This window comes from Lactuca sativa, chromosome 3 (genome assembly GCF_002870075.4).
Source record: "Lactuca sativa cultivar Salinas chromosome 3, Lsat_Salinas_v11, whole genome shotgun sequence".
In the NCBI taxonomy this organism is placed as follows: domain Eukaryota; kingdom Viridiplantae; phylum Streptophyta; class Magnoliopsida; order Asterales; family Asteraceae; genus Lactuca; species Lactuca sativa.
In genome coordinates this window covers 90,198,846-90,216,318 of record NC_056625.2, presented here as the reverse complement: position 1 = coordinate 90,216,318, position 17,473 = coordinate 90,198,846, and the positions used below count along the sequence as shown (strand labels likewise).

At 31.0% G+C, this 17,473-nt stretch overlaps 1 long non-coding RNA gene across 1 annotated transcript; it reads right to left on the bottom strand.

Moving 5' to 3' along the window:
• Positions 1-13,940: 13,940 nt before the first annotated feature.
• On the bottom strand, positions 13,941-15,414 carry LOC111904727 (uncharacterized). Its single transcript, XR_002854612.2, has 2 exons — positions 14,830-15,414; positions 13,941-14,315 (listed from the first exon to the last, which is right to left on the bottom strand). It is a non-coding gene; the product is annotated as an uncharacterized LOC111904727 (long non-coding RNA).
• Positions 15,415-17,473: the final 2,059 nt, after the last annotated feature.

Sequence of the window (17,473 nt, the reverse complement as noted above, 5' to 3'; positions counted from 1 at the left end):
CAGATTGGTTATCCAAGGCTTTAGGCAAAATCAAGACATTGACTTATTTGATACTTATGCTCATGTTGCTAGGATTTCCACTATTATATTACTGTTAGCTCTTACAACTATATAAAATATGGTAATTCACCAAATGGATGTGAAAATATTCTTGAATGGTGAATTGGATGAGGAGATTTACATGAAACAACCTGAAGGATTTATGATGTTTGGAAATTAAAAGAATGAGTGCATGTTAAAGAAATCATTGTATGGTTTGAAATAGGCACCAAAACAATGACATCAAAAGTTTGATGATATGATCTTGTCTAATGGTTTTGCATTAAACCAAGTTCACAAGTGTAAGGATTCAAGATCAATGATCATGTTTGCCTATTCTTGAGCCAGTGGCGTAAATCACATACATTCAATAATAGGCCTGAGAACTTTGTCGTAGCGTGAGGATTCAAGATCAATGATCATGTTTTGCCCATTCTTCACGTTGAGCATGATTACGGAGGCTGATTGATCAACAAAGGAGATGTGCTCAAACGAACCTACCATTGTTCTGGTGAAGATAACGATGAACAATAGAGGGAATTGGGGGGTTTTGCTGTAAGGGATTCGAGAATAATGTTTGCGGTGAGAGAAAACCGTTTGAATACCCCTTTTTATACGATAAGTGATAATTGGTGAGAGAAAAGCGCCGTTTGACGTTCCATTACCTCATAAAAGTAGCCTTGAAACTTGTGACAACTCATCAATGTGTCAGACGCTGTTGTAACTGACAAGCATTATGTCAGGGATTTTCAAAAATCCGCGCCTAATTGAGATCTTATCTCCAATAAACCGTCATTTCGGATTTGATGATTTTGGAATTAGGAACCATTCGCTAACATTAAGATCATGACCTATTCTCAGAATGAAAGTAACCATTCAGAATTTAGAACCAGACTTGGAAAAAACATAAGGATTTTTGTGCAAGAGTGTGCCAAAGATAAAGAAATAAAGCAAATTAATTTTAGGGATTCTGTGATGTCAAATAAGATTGACATAAAATCAGATGGATCCCAGGCAATGATCTCTACCTTCTAATTCAAGAGAGACTTAGAAGTGCTTGTGTGGCATCCCATTGAATTACAATCACTCGTTTAGTAAGAAACGGTGAAAGGTTTCTTTTAATAGGCTTCATGGGTGGTTAAGCTTCAACTAGATTCCGAAACGTGAAATAAGTCCGAAGATCTGAAAGAAGTACTTGTTTGACCAGTTTAGCCATAAGAACAAGTAAGCTTTGGATATTCTTTTAGTGGCTATATATTATGGAAATAAAAAAATGGATCTAGTTGGGCAGAAATGTCTTGGGTTGAGAACATTTCATTAAGATCACTAAAAAGAAAATTGAGATTTCAAATTATAATGGTACAAACCAAAAAGGTTCAATTTGAAAATTCCTTGGTGAAAATATCTAGAACATTTAATTTTTCACCATTAATTCAGAAATAGGTTTCGTATGTTTGGGTCTCACTCAAAATCGTGGTAATAAAGATTTCAAGATCATAAACACAGATGTTGTGTAACCATAAACCTCAGTGGTCATTTCTGAGAGTCTCAAGGGTTACGTTTATGAACATGAAAATGATGGAGAAATTGTAGATTGGTTCGGAAGAAGAAAGTGTACCTCTGCTATAAATGATTAACAAAGCAGTCAACTCTTAACTCATTGTGAGAAGAGTAAGATAGCTCAATGACTTATGTGAATGAATAACCTAATTGGGGAGAAACGATTGGAATGAAAGTTTCACTAAGACTTCAATCATAGAGTCTCAGAGCCTTGGGACAACATGCAGCAGCATGCTTCTAGGGACACTTAGCTAGTACAAAGATTTGGAATTATACCTTCCCCATTGTTCTGAATTGAGATTAGAAAGAATATTATCCTGAAAAGAACGCATTAGCTTTACAAAAGAAATGAAAATATTTTTGTTATTTTTGATTTTCTGAAGAAGATAAAATAGAAACAAAGTAAAATATTTTTGTAATTTTTGATCTTCTAAAAAAAATAAAACATAAATAAAGAAAAATATTTTTGTAACTTTTGATTTTCAGAAAAAGATAAAACAAATAAATTTAAGACAAAAAAATTCAGAAAAAGAAATGAATAGTAACTTCCGAAACATTTCGAAGCTCGAAACCAGTCGGAAGAGACTTAGTGTACAAAGGATAAAAAATTTTCCAACTCCAATGAATAGTAGATTCTGAAGCTTAGAACCAATCGGAATTTGAAAAATGAATTTCGAGACGTTCCGAAGCTCGGAACCATTCGGAACATGAACAGTAAATTCCGATTACGAAGAAGATTTCGGAACTGAGTAGCTTCCATCATTCCTAGCCCTTGTAAAATCTGATTAAACGTAGGTTCAGGTAAGGCTTTTTTGAAGATGTGGTCGAACTGATCCGAGGTTCTAACGAAATTAACTTCAATATTACCATCCTCGACATGATCATTTATAAAATGATATCTCAGTGCAATATACTTTGTATTTGATTGTTGCACTGGATTATGGGAAAATCTAATTGCACATTCAGAATCACAATATAGAGGGATTCTCTTCATATTAATTCCATAATCCCTAAGCTGGTTTTGAATCCACACTACTTGTGATGTACATGATGCGGTAACAATTTATTCAGCTTCAGCGGTGGATAAGGAGACACAAGTTTGATTGTTAGATTGCCAACTTACAAGTTTGCCATCCAGAAACTAACATCCCCCCTGATGTAATTTTCCGATCAAGCCCACATCTACCTAAGTCGGCATCGGAAAATGCTTGTACAAAAAATCCTGAATTCGACAAGTACCATAATCCGTGAGAAGTAGTTTAAGATGCCAGAAGCACAAACTTCTAATTCTCGAGAAGTATACTCGTAAAATTAAATAAATCATTGTATGGATTTAAACAATATGACCATATGTGGTTCCATTGTTTAAGTACATTTTTGTTGAAAAAGGGCTACAAAAATGATCTAATAAGCCCATGTGTATTCATAAAAATATCTAGATTAGAACTTGTCATAATTGATGTTATTGTAGATGATTTGAACATAATTGGAACTTCTAGAGAATTGGAAAAGGCCACTTCTTGTTTGAAAGAAAAAATTGAAATGAATGATCTTGGTAAAATGAAATTTTGTTTGGGTCTTCAAATTGAGCACACAAAAATGGAGTTTTTGTACGATAATATCTAGGAAAGGTGTTTAAAAGGTTTTATATGAATAACTCACATCCATGAGTAACCCAATAGTAGTAAGACACTTAGATGCCAAAAAGGACCAATTTGAACATCATAAAAAACATGAAAATCTTCTTGCTCCCGAAGAACCATATCTTAGTGCTATTGGTGCACTAATATATCTTACTATTAATACAAGACCCGATATATCTTTTATCGTAAACTTAATAGCAAGATATAGTTCTTGTCGAACAAAAAGACACTGGAATGGAGTCAAACACATTATTTGGTGTCTTCGAGGTACAATGGATATGAATTTATACTAATCAAATTCATCAAATGTGAAGTTAATTGGTTATACAGATGTTGGATATTTATCTGATCCACGCAAAGCTCAAACTCAAACAGGTTATCTATTCACTTATGGAGGTAAGAAAATTTCATGACATTATGTTAAAAAAACTTTTGTTGCTACTTATTCTAACCATGCAGAGATTATAGCAACTCATAAGGCAAGTCATGAATGTATTTGGTTAAGAAAGTTAACTCAACGCATTCGCAAGAATTGTGGTCTAACTTCTAACAGGGATGTTTCAACCATACTGTATGAAGATAATACGACTTGCAGTGTTGCATACAAGGAAGGATTTATCAAATGAGATAGAACCAAGCATATATCACCTAAGTTCTTTTTCACTCATGATCTTCAAAAAGAGTGATGTATCAACATCCAAATAATTCAATCAAGTAACAACTTTCCCGATTTGTTCACTAAAGCACTTCCTGCATCCAAATTTGAAAAGATGGTACGAAGCACTGCTATTCGGCTCTTCAAGGAAATCAAGTGATGTGCTGATCAGGGGGACTTGGAAACATATTGTACTTTTTTTAGCTATGTTTTTCCTACTGGTCTTCTTATCAAGGTTTTTAATGAGGCAATTGTTTCTAATATCTATTATTAATCATGTACTCTTTTTCCTTAATAAAGGGTTTTTCCCATGAGGTTTTACCAATTAAGGTTTTAACAAGGCATGATACAATCATCATTCAAGGGGGAGTCTTATGAAATATTAGTTTGTGATTGACCATTGGATTTCCCATTTCTCCCATAACTCTCTATCATTACTTAGCATTAGTAACAACCATTTCAATGTGTTTTATGAGTGTAATAATGCACCATCATAATGTGTATTCATCTTTCATCTTATTTTGGTTGTATAAATGGAGATCCATATGTATTAGAAAGTTAATGATTTCATCACACGTATGGGAATAAAAGTAATATACACTTTCATGTTTTACTTTACTCTATAATTTATCTTGTTATACGGTCATATTTTATAATAGTTCTTACATTACAACTAATATATAATGGGCTAAATTTTTCATGACATACGTATGCAGAGCAAGTAATATTCACAATTGAAGGATTTATTTTTTAGACTAACATGTGAGGTACATGAGCTTTTTTTTGCTTCTCTGTGTACGTAAATGGAACATTATATTGACATACCATTTGATATTGCAAGTTTTGGGTGCAAAGTTTTTCGAAAAGTGGATCTAATATATTTGCTGTGTATCCCATATCTGTTACAAAAAGGTCTCATGAATCCTTATCCGTCAAAAGGGTATGTTTTTTGTTCTTTTTATCCATTTTTTTCTTTCTAATTACTGAAAAAAAAAACTCACCATTAAGGTATGTATTAACTATTATCAATTGTCTTTAAAATATTATGCTTTTATTTCATACTATTATTTATGTGCTTCAAGCCCACGGTCTGTTCAAAACAAGCTCCAAGTTGTTATTAATCGGGGGTTTTTTTGCTCATTCTTTTGTTTGTTGTTCAAATTATATATTTGGTCTCTTCTATCTTTATCGATGATTAAAATTTCATGGTTACTAATCCTATCACAATGTGTTAAAGGTTGGTGGATGTTTAACTATTTTCAGGTTGGGAAAACTTTAAGTAAGGGGAGATGGAATGGTGCATTTGATAAAGATAATCATTATAAATTTGAGGTATTATTACAACAAAAATAAACATTTCTTGATTGCTAATATTGAAATATATGTAAATTGAAGTTTTTTTTATTTGTTTTTTTGTTGTTTTTTTTGTAGTCGTTGTGAATGAAGCTTGCAGCGAGGGGTAACTTCTGCTACTAAATATGCATTTATTAAAATTATTGTGGCTCATGTGTTAGTTAATATATCCTATCTTTATCTTAGTTATTTTATACAATTTATAGGCTTCTATATTACAAAAAATAAAAGAACTGCAAGAGCAATTGGATATGCACATACTAAGGGAGGTATGAAGTTCACATTTCTCTTAAATTTCTTTGATGAACTGATTTGATCATTCATTGTAATGAAGTTCAAATTTCATGTTGAATTGGTCAAACTCTTTCTTATGTTTTTATTGTTGCATGGTTTCAGGTTGATTTAGAGAGAAACCTTTCACAATCACGAAAAGAAATAAACTCATGGTATCATAAAGAGGTGCCTGACACAACTAGCCAAAATGATTGTTATAATTGTAAAAAATGGTACATATGTTTAATTAATTATTGTTGATTTGTTATATCCATTTGTGATTTGATCATCGGACTGCGTTTAAGACAAGAACTTTACAGTTACAAACTATAAAGATTTGTGGATTCAGAAAGAGGTGAGTCAATATTAGTAATTTTTTATCCCGATTGATTTTAGCATCATCGTTATAACAACTGCTCATTTTTCAGGGTGATAATCAGGATATAGTTAACTATTTGGTTGAAGAAATAAATACTTTAAACAAGGGTAATGCAAGATTACAAGCACAAGTACATTTTTGATGTTGTTTTTATAATCATCTGTATAGAATATTTGTCACTTTATGTTGTAAAATATAAAGGTAAGGTGCTAGAAACTAGAAAGTGTGCTTTATTTGTTCTGATATGGAAAATAAACCAAAGCCTTGTAGGTGATTGAGCTGGAAGCATCCAAATATGATATTTCCCACCAAAATCAGTAGCTAAAAGAACACGTGTCTGTTCTTCAATCAAAAATTCAAGACCTTGAGAATTCTATGGCAACTTGATTATCATGTGAAAAGTCAAAGTCAAAGGTTTGTATCATTTTTTATAACCCAACATAGTGTACTATAATTTATACAATTTTTTAAGTGATGATCGATTTTTGTTTGGTGGTGTAGGATGTTGTTATGGAAGATGAGGAGATGAAGACACAACTGGAATCTACAAGGGGTATGATTGAGAAACTGGTTTTTGAAAATGAGAAGCTTATTGAGAAAGTGAACAACTTAAATGGTGAAATAACAACATCTGATGATCCAATGGCCACAAATTTCTGAAGTTGATGATGAAACTTTAGCTACAGAGGCAATTGATGATTGAATTATGGAGTCGATGAAAAAATATTATTATATAGTGAACCGTCTAACCCCCGCAACACGGATGATACATCCCTAGTTTAAAATAAAAACTATTGTAAAAAACTTAAGCTTTTTCAAATCCCTACTTCTAATAAAAGACTTTAATGTTGTCTACATGTTAATTTCTTATAATTTACAATTATTTTGCACAAACATTCTAAAAATTACACGTGTACTACTGTGCTCATTTTCCCGCTCATTCACTCCATTATCTCTTAATCTCCCATTTTGGCGCAGTTCTTGCTCAATCATATTGATCCCGATATCATCGTGAAGCTCAATATTGATATCCCTACTTCTCCTTGATAGGGATTTATTCCATAAATTATCTACTCGCCACCTCCACCATAATTGTGTATTAAAAATTAGAATACCTAACATCTTCTTTATTTCTTATTTCCTGCTCAAGATGCTATACATTTTGAATTTTATTTCCCATTAAAACATTGTCCCCTTATTTTCTTATCACATCCCCTAAATAGTAGGATTTAATTTTTTGAAATACAAATTCCGTTTACCACTTTTGAAATCACATCGAACACTTTCTCTCTTAATCTGTACCGACTAAAAATTTGAGCCAATTTAAAACATTTTATTTCATTTAAAAACCATTAAGTTCATACATCTTATTTTCAAAATAGTTTAAACATCAGAGTATCCCCCATAACCATATCACATGAATCATAAAACATGAGGAGCAGTACGATCACGCCTTCGCTTTGCCACAATCTCCTGAAGTATCTGAAACAATACACTGAACCGTAAGCCTGAAAGCTTAGTGAGTTACCCCCAAAATACCAACCACATACAACCATAATCATAACATATTGTATCACAATACAGAAAAAACATGCCTCTCAAGTCTGCAGCGTGACTAGTCTGCCTTCAACATGCCTTCAGTTCACCTGATCCACTCTCTGAGTCTACAGTATGACTGGACCGCCCGCACTGGGCCTTCAGTCTATCTGGATCTATCCGAGCCTTTGGTATGACTGGACCGCCATACGGGCCTACAATCTATCCGGACCGCTTGTAGGGTATGTTGGACATCAGCACAAAGCAGGACCGCCTCAACCAAAACATCAAGCAAATAACCATGTGTACATATAACAGGAAATCACATAACAGTCCATAGGCAAACAAATCGATCTACCAAATCATAAAGCATAGCATCATCCTTACCAGGATATCGACCTAACCAGTCACTAACATAGCATCATCCTATATACCAGGATACCGACTTAAACCAGGTCACTAACATAGCATCATCCTATATACCATGATACCGACCTAAACCAGGTCACTGACATAATACTGTCCCAATTACCAGGACGTCGATCTAACAGATCAATAAGCACATCAACAGTACGAGTACAGATATCAGATATAACTATCTCACAGATCATCGATCATAGCAATCTCTCATGACCAAGGCATCGACCTAACCAGGTCACTAACATATGAATCCTAATGGATCACATGAGCATAACAACATACTGTCTATTATGATACCAATCTACCAGATCATAACCACATGTAGCATACTATAACCAAGATAACAACTAAAAGGGCTGACCTTGGTGCCTTAGACCCTATTGGTATAGTGAGGATAACTCACCTGAAATTGTTGACTGAAAAGATAAGACCAAGTTGCTTCGACTTCTGACACGATCGCCGCCACTGAACACTACCAAAGTACCAATTCCATAAATACCAATATTACCAAAGTACCCTTGGAAGTCAAACTGGTCAACTCTTGGTCAAGGTCAAAGTCCTCAGTCAAAGTCAACCTTCCTGGTTGACTCTACTTGTCGAGTCACCCCGTCGACTCGCCGAGTCCCCTTACCCAGAAAACTCTCATGACACAACTTAACTCGCCAAGTCGCCCCAAGACTCGCCAAGTCCAACGATCTCTGAGTCCCATCCTGTCGAACTCACTGAGTCGCCAACCGACTCACTAATCCAAGGCTTTAACCAAAAGAGGTTGGGGTTCTGCGACCTAACTCGCCGAGTCCAAGGCAATCTTCAACAGACTCGCCGAGTTGTTCTTCCAACTTGTCGAGTCCATGCACGTGTTCATACAACTCGTCGAGTATACCCATGTGACTCGCCGAGTCTCTCCAGTTCTCAATCCATTCAATGGTTTTTCGAGCCATGTTGAGGCTCCAATCCGTAGATCCACCCTTCTACAATCTATCCCTCACATAAACTTGCAAACTTTACGTGAAACCAAAGAGATATAGGCCCAAAACACATTAAGGCTTGGGTTTTAGACAAAAGGGCTTCACCAACAACTCAATAACTGATGCTTTATGACTTTCTGGACCAATACAAGTCTAGATCTGAAGTAGCAACCTCAGATATGGACTCCAAACCCGAAGTGGATCTCAATCATACCAAAATGGCCCCAAATCTCATTCAAGAATAAATCTAGAAGCAACAAAGGAAAGGTAACAGCTCATTACCTCCAAGATGTGCCCAAAACTGTAGTAGATTCTGGATCTACACTACTTTCTTGATGCAAACCCTTTTGATCTTCAAGTTTCTTCCACTAGAATATCTCTCAAAGCTTCAATCTCCCTCCAATGGCCTTATACACACAAGCTAGGGTTTACTGGATCTCAAAGGGGGCTAAGGGAGCTGAGGAGAGGACATTAAGTCCTTTAAATAGGGTGCAAACCCTAAGATTAGGGTTTTTCTCATCCTAGTACCAACTCGTCGAGTCCAGCTTCCGACTCGGCGAGTTGGTCACTTAATTCGCGACCTAAACCCGCTCCGACTCGGCGAGTAAGTGTACCTACTCGTCGAGTCCCTTCTTCGAAATTTCACTTTAAACTCTTAAATCGTACTTTTGAAATTCGGGATGTTACATAATCGTTCTCCTCCTGCCCACAACTTAAAACCCTAAATAGGGTCTTGATGAAGGCCATTAATGGGGTTTTTATATCAGGATATAGGCTATGAAATCCATGAAAATTTGGATGAAGACAACAAATTCTCGATCTGGGTCAACTTCCTTCAATTTTGGATGTTTTTTCTTATGGTTTTACTTAAATGTTTTTGTTTAGCTTCAATTTGGTGGCTATGTTTCGATTTTGTTGCTTCCATTTAATGCCCTAGATTGATAAAATTCCATTTTGTTTCAATTTTCAAATCTTCAAATAAGGTTTAGGTCTTGATATTGACGCATGAAGAAGAACATGGCTAAGGAACAAGAGAAACAAATCAGGTCAGGGTTTATTCGTCTCTATATATAATAGAAACAAACTTTCTCGATGAAAATGAGATTTTAGAATGATGTTTATCTACATGTTCTTATGCTTCCTCTTCTAATTGATATTGATATTGATATTGGTGAACTTAATAGTGATACGTTGGTCTAATTATGCAAGATATTGGATGACCATCTAAGAGACCAACAAAATAATGCAAAAGCAGAGCCTTGTGTCATTGAGGTAATTTATATATACTTTTATTCACCCTTCTAATTTCTAAAGATGTGGAAGTTAATTAATATTTTGTTTTGTTTGCAGCTGTTTTATGAACTAAGGCATAAGAATTCAACAATGCAATTGATTTCTCTTTGTCACAGTCATGGGAACCACGAATCAATTGTTTAATCTATTACATGAAATGAATTATGGAGGAGAATATAGATATTGGTGGGAGGAACCCTATTATAAGTTATACTCCATATGAAAAATGAACATGAACATGAACAAACAAGAACAATGACATGGGGACAAAACGTCATCAAGCACCTTAATTGGTAATCGAGTAACTCATTTTTTCTATGATTAGATATAAAATATAATACAAAAATTTTATCTTTACTCTACAATAATTGAATATAAGTTCCACCACAATTTTTCATATGACAGCTACTGATTCTATTTCAACTCAATTTCCCCTCCCCCATATATATATATATATATATATATATATATATATATATATATATATATATATATATATATATATATATATATATATATATATATATAACAATATTATTGGTAATTCCTGCTTAAAAGTGAATCTAAATAGCTTTACACCTTCTCATTTAATTTCATAATATGCCATTTTATATGCATAATTCTCATTGTTGTTGTAACCGATTTAGGTTGCTGATCAATTTTTATAGATACATCTCGGTCAATTCAATTCTCAAACGTTGAATTCTGATAAGATACTAATATAAATCATTGATACCATTCATTCGAAATTCTATTTCTTGATCACCAATATAGGTATCAGGTCGCCAATTGATTTTATGAAGAATAAATTCATGTCTCCATATTTTGGCTTGCATGAAAAAATAGAAATTTGGAGGATACATGGTCTCATTTTATGGTTGTATGTTTGGTTACAATTCAACTGACTTTGTGGAAATGACATGTTAAGTAGCAGATCTTTTGATGTTAAAGTGATTTGCAGTCCATTAAAAAGGAAATCAAGATTTGGGTGACTAGATGAAAGGAAAAAAGGTTCACAAACTTGCATTTATCCATATCGGTTGTAGAAACAAAAAATGAAAGTTTGTTCTTCTATAAATATGGATGCTAGAAGTAGAAAGGAGCTCCTAGATATATTAATGCCAACTTTATAACATCCAGTGCCGATGTTTTCAAAGAAAAAAAATCTATGACTTTAAATGATGAAAGTAAAAAAAAAAAAAAAAAAAAAAAAAAAAAAAAAAAAAACAAGACAAAACAATGATTTTAAGTTACATAATTTTATTATAATTTCATGTATAGACAAGAAAAAAGAATATTTAATCAATTTGACATGTTTGTTATCTATTTTTTTCATGGTTTATAACAATTTTTTCACTTTCGTTTGATGTAACTCCATTTTAATGTGTAGGATTTTTGTATGATTTTGAATCAAGTTGTAGAAAGCAATCACATATTATGAAAAGGCCCTTACACTTTCAACAATAAGCTTAAGCACCAAATATGGTTTTAGCATACACATACCATCTATATGTAACATTTACATTTCATTAAACATTGTTGCCTTTCTGTATTAATTGAATTCATGAGGAAAAATATGTTTTTTTTTCTTTAAATTTATGCATTTTACATGTTGGTTTTCTTATAGATTTAATGGAACGGTAAAACTCCTCTAGAACCTATTAAATTTTAGGGATTGAACTTTTATTTCTTTCTTTTACAACAATGTACTTCATATTTTTTGTTGAGGCATTATAGTCTGAAAATTCTATCACACTATAGCATCGTTCTTCATATGTTTTCCTTAAACGGGCATTGTACTTTAATGATGTGTGGTGTAAATGTATGTACTTTATTCTTATCATGGTGTGATGTATTTTCTTGGTTAACTTAAATTCTACTAAGAATATTTTGCAGGTCTTTACTTCTAATCCATATAAGGTTCCACATTATAAAGTATATATCTATATCTTTATATTTTAGTGGAAAATTATGTGGTTTACATGCCAAAATTGATAACACATTTTTGTAAATAAGAATTGCAACAGCCTTTAGATGGGGTTGAAAGTATGCTCAAAAGTTATATTGGTGTTCTGAATTGACAGGAGTTACCCAGAAACATTGAGTTCTAGATAGATAAAATTACCAACATCATAAATCTTGCATTTTCTTTTAGCCTATCTTTAGTTTACTTAAAACATCATTATTAAATAATATTCTCTTATTTTGCAAAGCTCAATTAAAAATATCGCTTAACTTTTTTCATATGTTTTTATGATTATTGCCCTGCACCTATAAAGAAGTTTTTAAAAATTTATAAACAATTTTTATAAACAAGTTGTTAGAAAATTTTAAACAATTTTTATAATTTTATTTCTTATAGCATCTTATATTTCTTAATAGCAAAACACATTTTAATCTTAATTTTTATTTCTAATTTATTTTATTGTGTTCATGTATGTTTCTTACAATAACTTATTTTAATTTTGTCATCTAACGGTTGTGTTTTCATGATTAACTGTGTTAAGTTTTTTTTACATACTATTCAATTTTATATTTCATTATATAATATTATCACTTTTTTATTAATTTACATGTAAATAACGTCGCTCATACTTTAAAACCATTTTATATATTAATTTAAATCAAGAATTATAAACTTAGTGACAAATCACCTAACTTTGTAAGTTAATAATTGTTTGAAACAAATTTATTGATTATATATATATATATATATATATATATATATATATATATATATATATATATATATATATATATATATATATAGTGAGAAGATCAAATGAGAACACTTAGAAGGTTGAGAACGCGAGAACAGTTCTGGACCAATCATTATATAGAGGTATATTAGTTATTTTATATAAATATTAGTTAATGATTTCCTAAAATCTAGGGATAATTATTTTAATTACCTACAAAAATTAATAGTTCTTTTTAGTTAATGGAATACATATAAATATTTTTTTATGATTTTTCTCAAAAATAATTTATGACCGTTTCTTTTTCTTTAAAAGGAAATCAGTACAATTCAAATCACAAATAAATCAACTTTTATTTACAATCCCATTTTAATATACTTATATTCACAATCACAAATGAATATACACTATTTTTCACAAATATCACAAATGGATATTGTTTTAATCACAAATGAATATAACAAAATAATATATAAATTACATATAAAAGAAAAAGATAAGCACGGATATATGTTCATTCTCATTTATTCAACCAAGATACAAACACCTCTAATCAATATTGAATACATTTCAATCACAAATGAAATATACTTTTAATAAAAAAATGAAATTACAATACATATATATATATATATATATATATATATATATATATATATATATATATATATATATATATATATATATATATATAGTGAGAAGATCAAATGAGAACACCTAGAAGGTTGAGAACGTAAGAACAATTCTGGACCAATCTTTATATAGAGGTATATTAGTAACTTTATATAAATATTAATTAATGATTTCCTAAAATCTAGGTATAATAATTTTAATTACCTAAAAAAAATTAATAGTTCTTTTTAGTTAATGGAATATATATAAATATTTTTTATGATTTTTCCCAAAAATAATTTATGACCGTTTCTTTTTCTTTAAAAGGAAATCAGTACAACTCAAATCACAAATAAATCAACTTTTATTTACGATCCCATTTTAATATACTTATATTCACAATCACAAATGAATATACCCTATTATTCACAAATATCACAAATGGATATTGTTTTAATCACAAATGAATATAACAAAATAATATATAAATTACATATAAAAGAAAAAAAATAAACACGAATATATGTTCATTCTCATTTATTCAACCAAGATACAAAGACCTCTAATCAATATCGAATACATTTCAATCACAAATGAAATATACTTCTAATAAAAAATGAAATTACAATACATAGATGAAACATCAAGCTCATTTTTCTTGAAAATTTGCTTCCAATTGTTTTTTTGTGATTGTTTTTTTGTTTCCTTATGTCTTCTCAATGGACCTAACACAAAAATCACTAGATTATAAAAATGAATATGGTATTCCTTATCTTTATCTCTATCAATGTTCATTCCTCCTCCTGCTTCACACACGCACCTATTCACTATCATAATCTCTTTTTTCACTGGTTTACATCATGTTGGCAGCATCATGTAAGGCGACTGTAGGTCGAAAAAATTACAGAAATAGAATAAAACACGTTTACCAATTAAAATCATCAATTGTAATCACCAATGATTATGAGAAACCAAACAATTACATAATAAAAACAATGCTAAACATATTAAAGATACCAATGGTTATGCGAATTGAAACAGAAGTGAGTAAACTAAATCAATTTCTGGTTGATACAAACATATACACTTTAGCTAATAAATACCACTTAGTAAGAATCAATTGTCAGTGTATTCTATTCATTAACGAATAAGACTTGTATTCAGAAATGATTATCATTTTAGAGGAGAAAAAGTGAAAGTAGAATCATTCTATGTATTCACATACACCGATTTTATTCATAAATGATTAATTTTTTAGTTAAATGATTTATTCCTACAAATTGAAAATTATAAACTTCACTAAAGATAAAGGTTGTTTTAATGTAGCGCATATCATCGAGAAATCAAAGCGAAACACAAGACTATTTGCGGATGAAAATAGAAGGGCTGAAAGACTTACCAAAATATAGAATTTAGTGTGCTTGAATCCTAGAACATGAAATCTGAAGAACTCTCAGAACCCTTATAGTCAACTCAAAACTTTCTCTGATATCTCTCTGATTCCTCGTGCCCTCTGTCTAATAGTTGTGCATCGTTGACGATGAACACATGAAAGGTAAAGGAAGCCCTAATCGTACCCATCACTATCATCTTGACATGCCGACAACCTTCACCCTTCGTCACCAAGAAACCAACATCGACAGATCCTCCATCATCAACCTTTATCATGATACAAACATTCAAGCAAAATCGAGACCATACCTTCAAAATTGAAATCAATATGCATGTCTACAATCTCCAAAGACAACTGATGAACTAAAATCGAGTTATAGAAGACCGATTGGAGATTAAGTTGCAAAAGGCTGATTGGAAATCAACTTGCAAGTCTTGAAATCGAGTTATGGGAATTGTAGATGCGGTGAAAGGTGAGACGATGGTGTTTGTAGTGAACGGTGGTGACGACTCGTACGGATTAGGGTTTAAATGTTTGAATCGGAGAGAGAAGAAGGAAATGTAGGGATTTAAGGAACCTGATAAAAATAGTTTAGACTTTGATGACTAAAATACCCTTTTAGTCAATTAAATATTTACAATTTCATCCCATGAGTTTTAGAAGTTATATAAACGACACATTGATATTAGCTTTAGATCTTAATTAATGGAAGGTCTAGATTTGTTCTCGCGTTCTCAATCTTTTAGGTGTTCTCATTTGATCTTTTATATATATATATATATATATATATATATATATATATATATATATATATATATATATATATATATATATTCTTTTACTTTGCTAATCGTGATTTCCACGCATTATAACCTAATAGTAAAACAATTAAAAAGAAAACTATCATTTTAGATGTTTTTAAGTGTAAGATAGAAAATGTATGTTCAATAATAAAAATAAAAATTTTAAAATAATAATCCAATTTTTATTATTATTATTATTATTATTATTATTATTATATTATGCAATGAGTTTACAATTAAATTTTATAATGGACGACTTATTTGATTTGGATTTCGTGTTGAAACTTTCATAGGATCAATTATTTATTATTTTAATTTCTACGGCTACAAAACGAATTGTTATTTTTTTTTTCACAAACTTCTGACAAAAGTGTAAATACCAATTTTAACGATTTTAATTGAGAAATATGAATTATTATCCTCTTTAATATTCTCTTTAATAAATGAAAGTTTTTTTTGTCATATGTCATCTTCTTATTCATTTTGACACTTGTCATTTTGTGAGTATATTAAAAATTTTATTTTATACTTGTCATTTTTTAGGGATTTTCAATTTCTTAAAATAAAATTCCATAAATTTGTAATGGGTTCTATAAAAAAATAAAATCATCTTATTAATTTGGTAATAAATTCTCATAAATATTTCAAACGATTTAGTTTTTTTTGTAAATTTTCAAAAGATTACATTATGCTATATAACATGAAGTATTACATTATAAAATATTTCATATTTATGTATTGGTATTAAAATTTTATTTTTAATAAATCCGTTTAATAAACGGGTCTTACATCTAATTTATAATATGAGTGAGAAAAATGAAAATGTAAAGAATAAAAAAAACTTTTAATGCCGCCGTTCGAAGAAAAAAAAAAAGAAAAAAAAAAGAACTGAGATGACGTCAAGATCTGAATGATTGGCATGGTCGAAAGAAAAACACTCTTTACATATAAAATAAATAGAGTGTTTATATGATAAAATTGTGTGTCTTCTAGCCAACCACATGAACTTTTACCTCGTCGCTATTAATATAAAGGTAAATGCATAGTAATATATTTTTTTTATAGTTTTTCGAAGTTTCATATATTATTGGTGACAATTGACAAATCACCGACTCTTTGAGAATCAATAGCCAATAAATATTGAAGTTGAAATTCTCCAAATATTCTGATTCTTTTTAAATATTTTTAAACAAGTCGCTTGAAGATTTTTAGGTTTTGAATTTTGGAACCTAAAATTTGCAATTTTCCTCCATAATTTCAATTATGATTTTGACTTAATTTAAATTTATTATAGTCAATTATTTGTTTTCATATGGATTCTAAAACTAATTATTAAGATCATTGTGTGTTTAGAACTTAATTATGTATAACAAGCATATCAGATACGAAACAATTTAGTTTAGAAAGTGCCAATGATAATCAGGTATGAAACTAAATTAAAAAGTAATTAAAATAAGAGACAAATCTTTTCAAAAAAATTTCATATCTTTCATCTTCCATACCTAATAAATAAATAAAATAATTTTAAATGTCGTATGTCTTTTTTCTAAAACTTAAGTATTTAACTTTCCGCTTATTTTTCCGGCCGATACATAACGAATTTCGATAACGCAAAGTGGCGTGCTAGAGAAGTGGTTGGTGCCATCAACAAATATTGTCGCAGTTAAATGTGCATCAAAGCGGATAACTAAATTGGGTGCGGACAAACTATATGTAGTGACTCTGGTAGGTTTCAGTGGTGTCGGTGGAATGCAACACCACCGTCACTAATAGGGATGAGATGTTTATGTAAATGGTGGTGGATGTCGGAACTAAATAGTGGGGGCTGACGAAGTGAACGGTGGTGA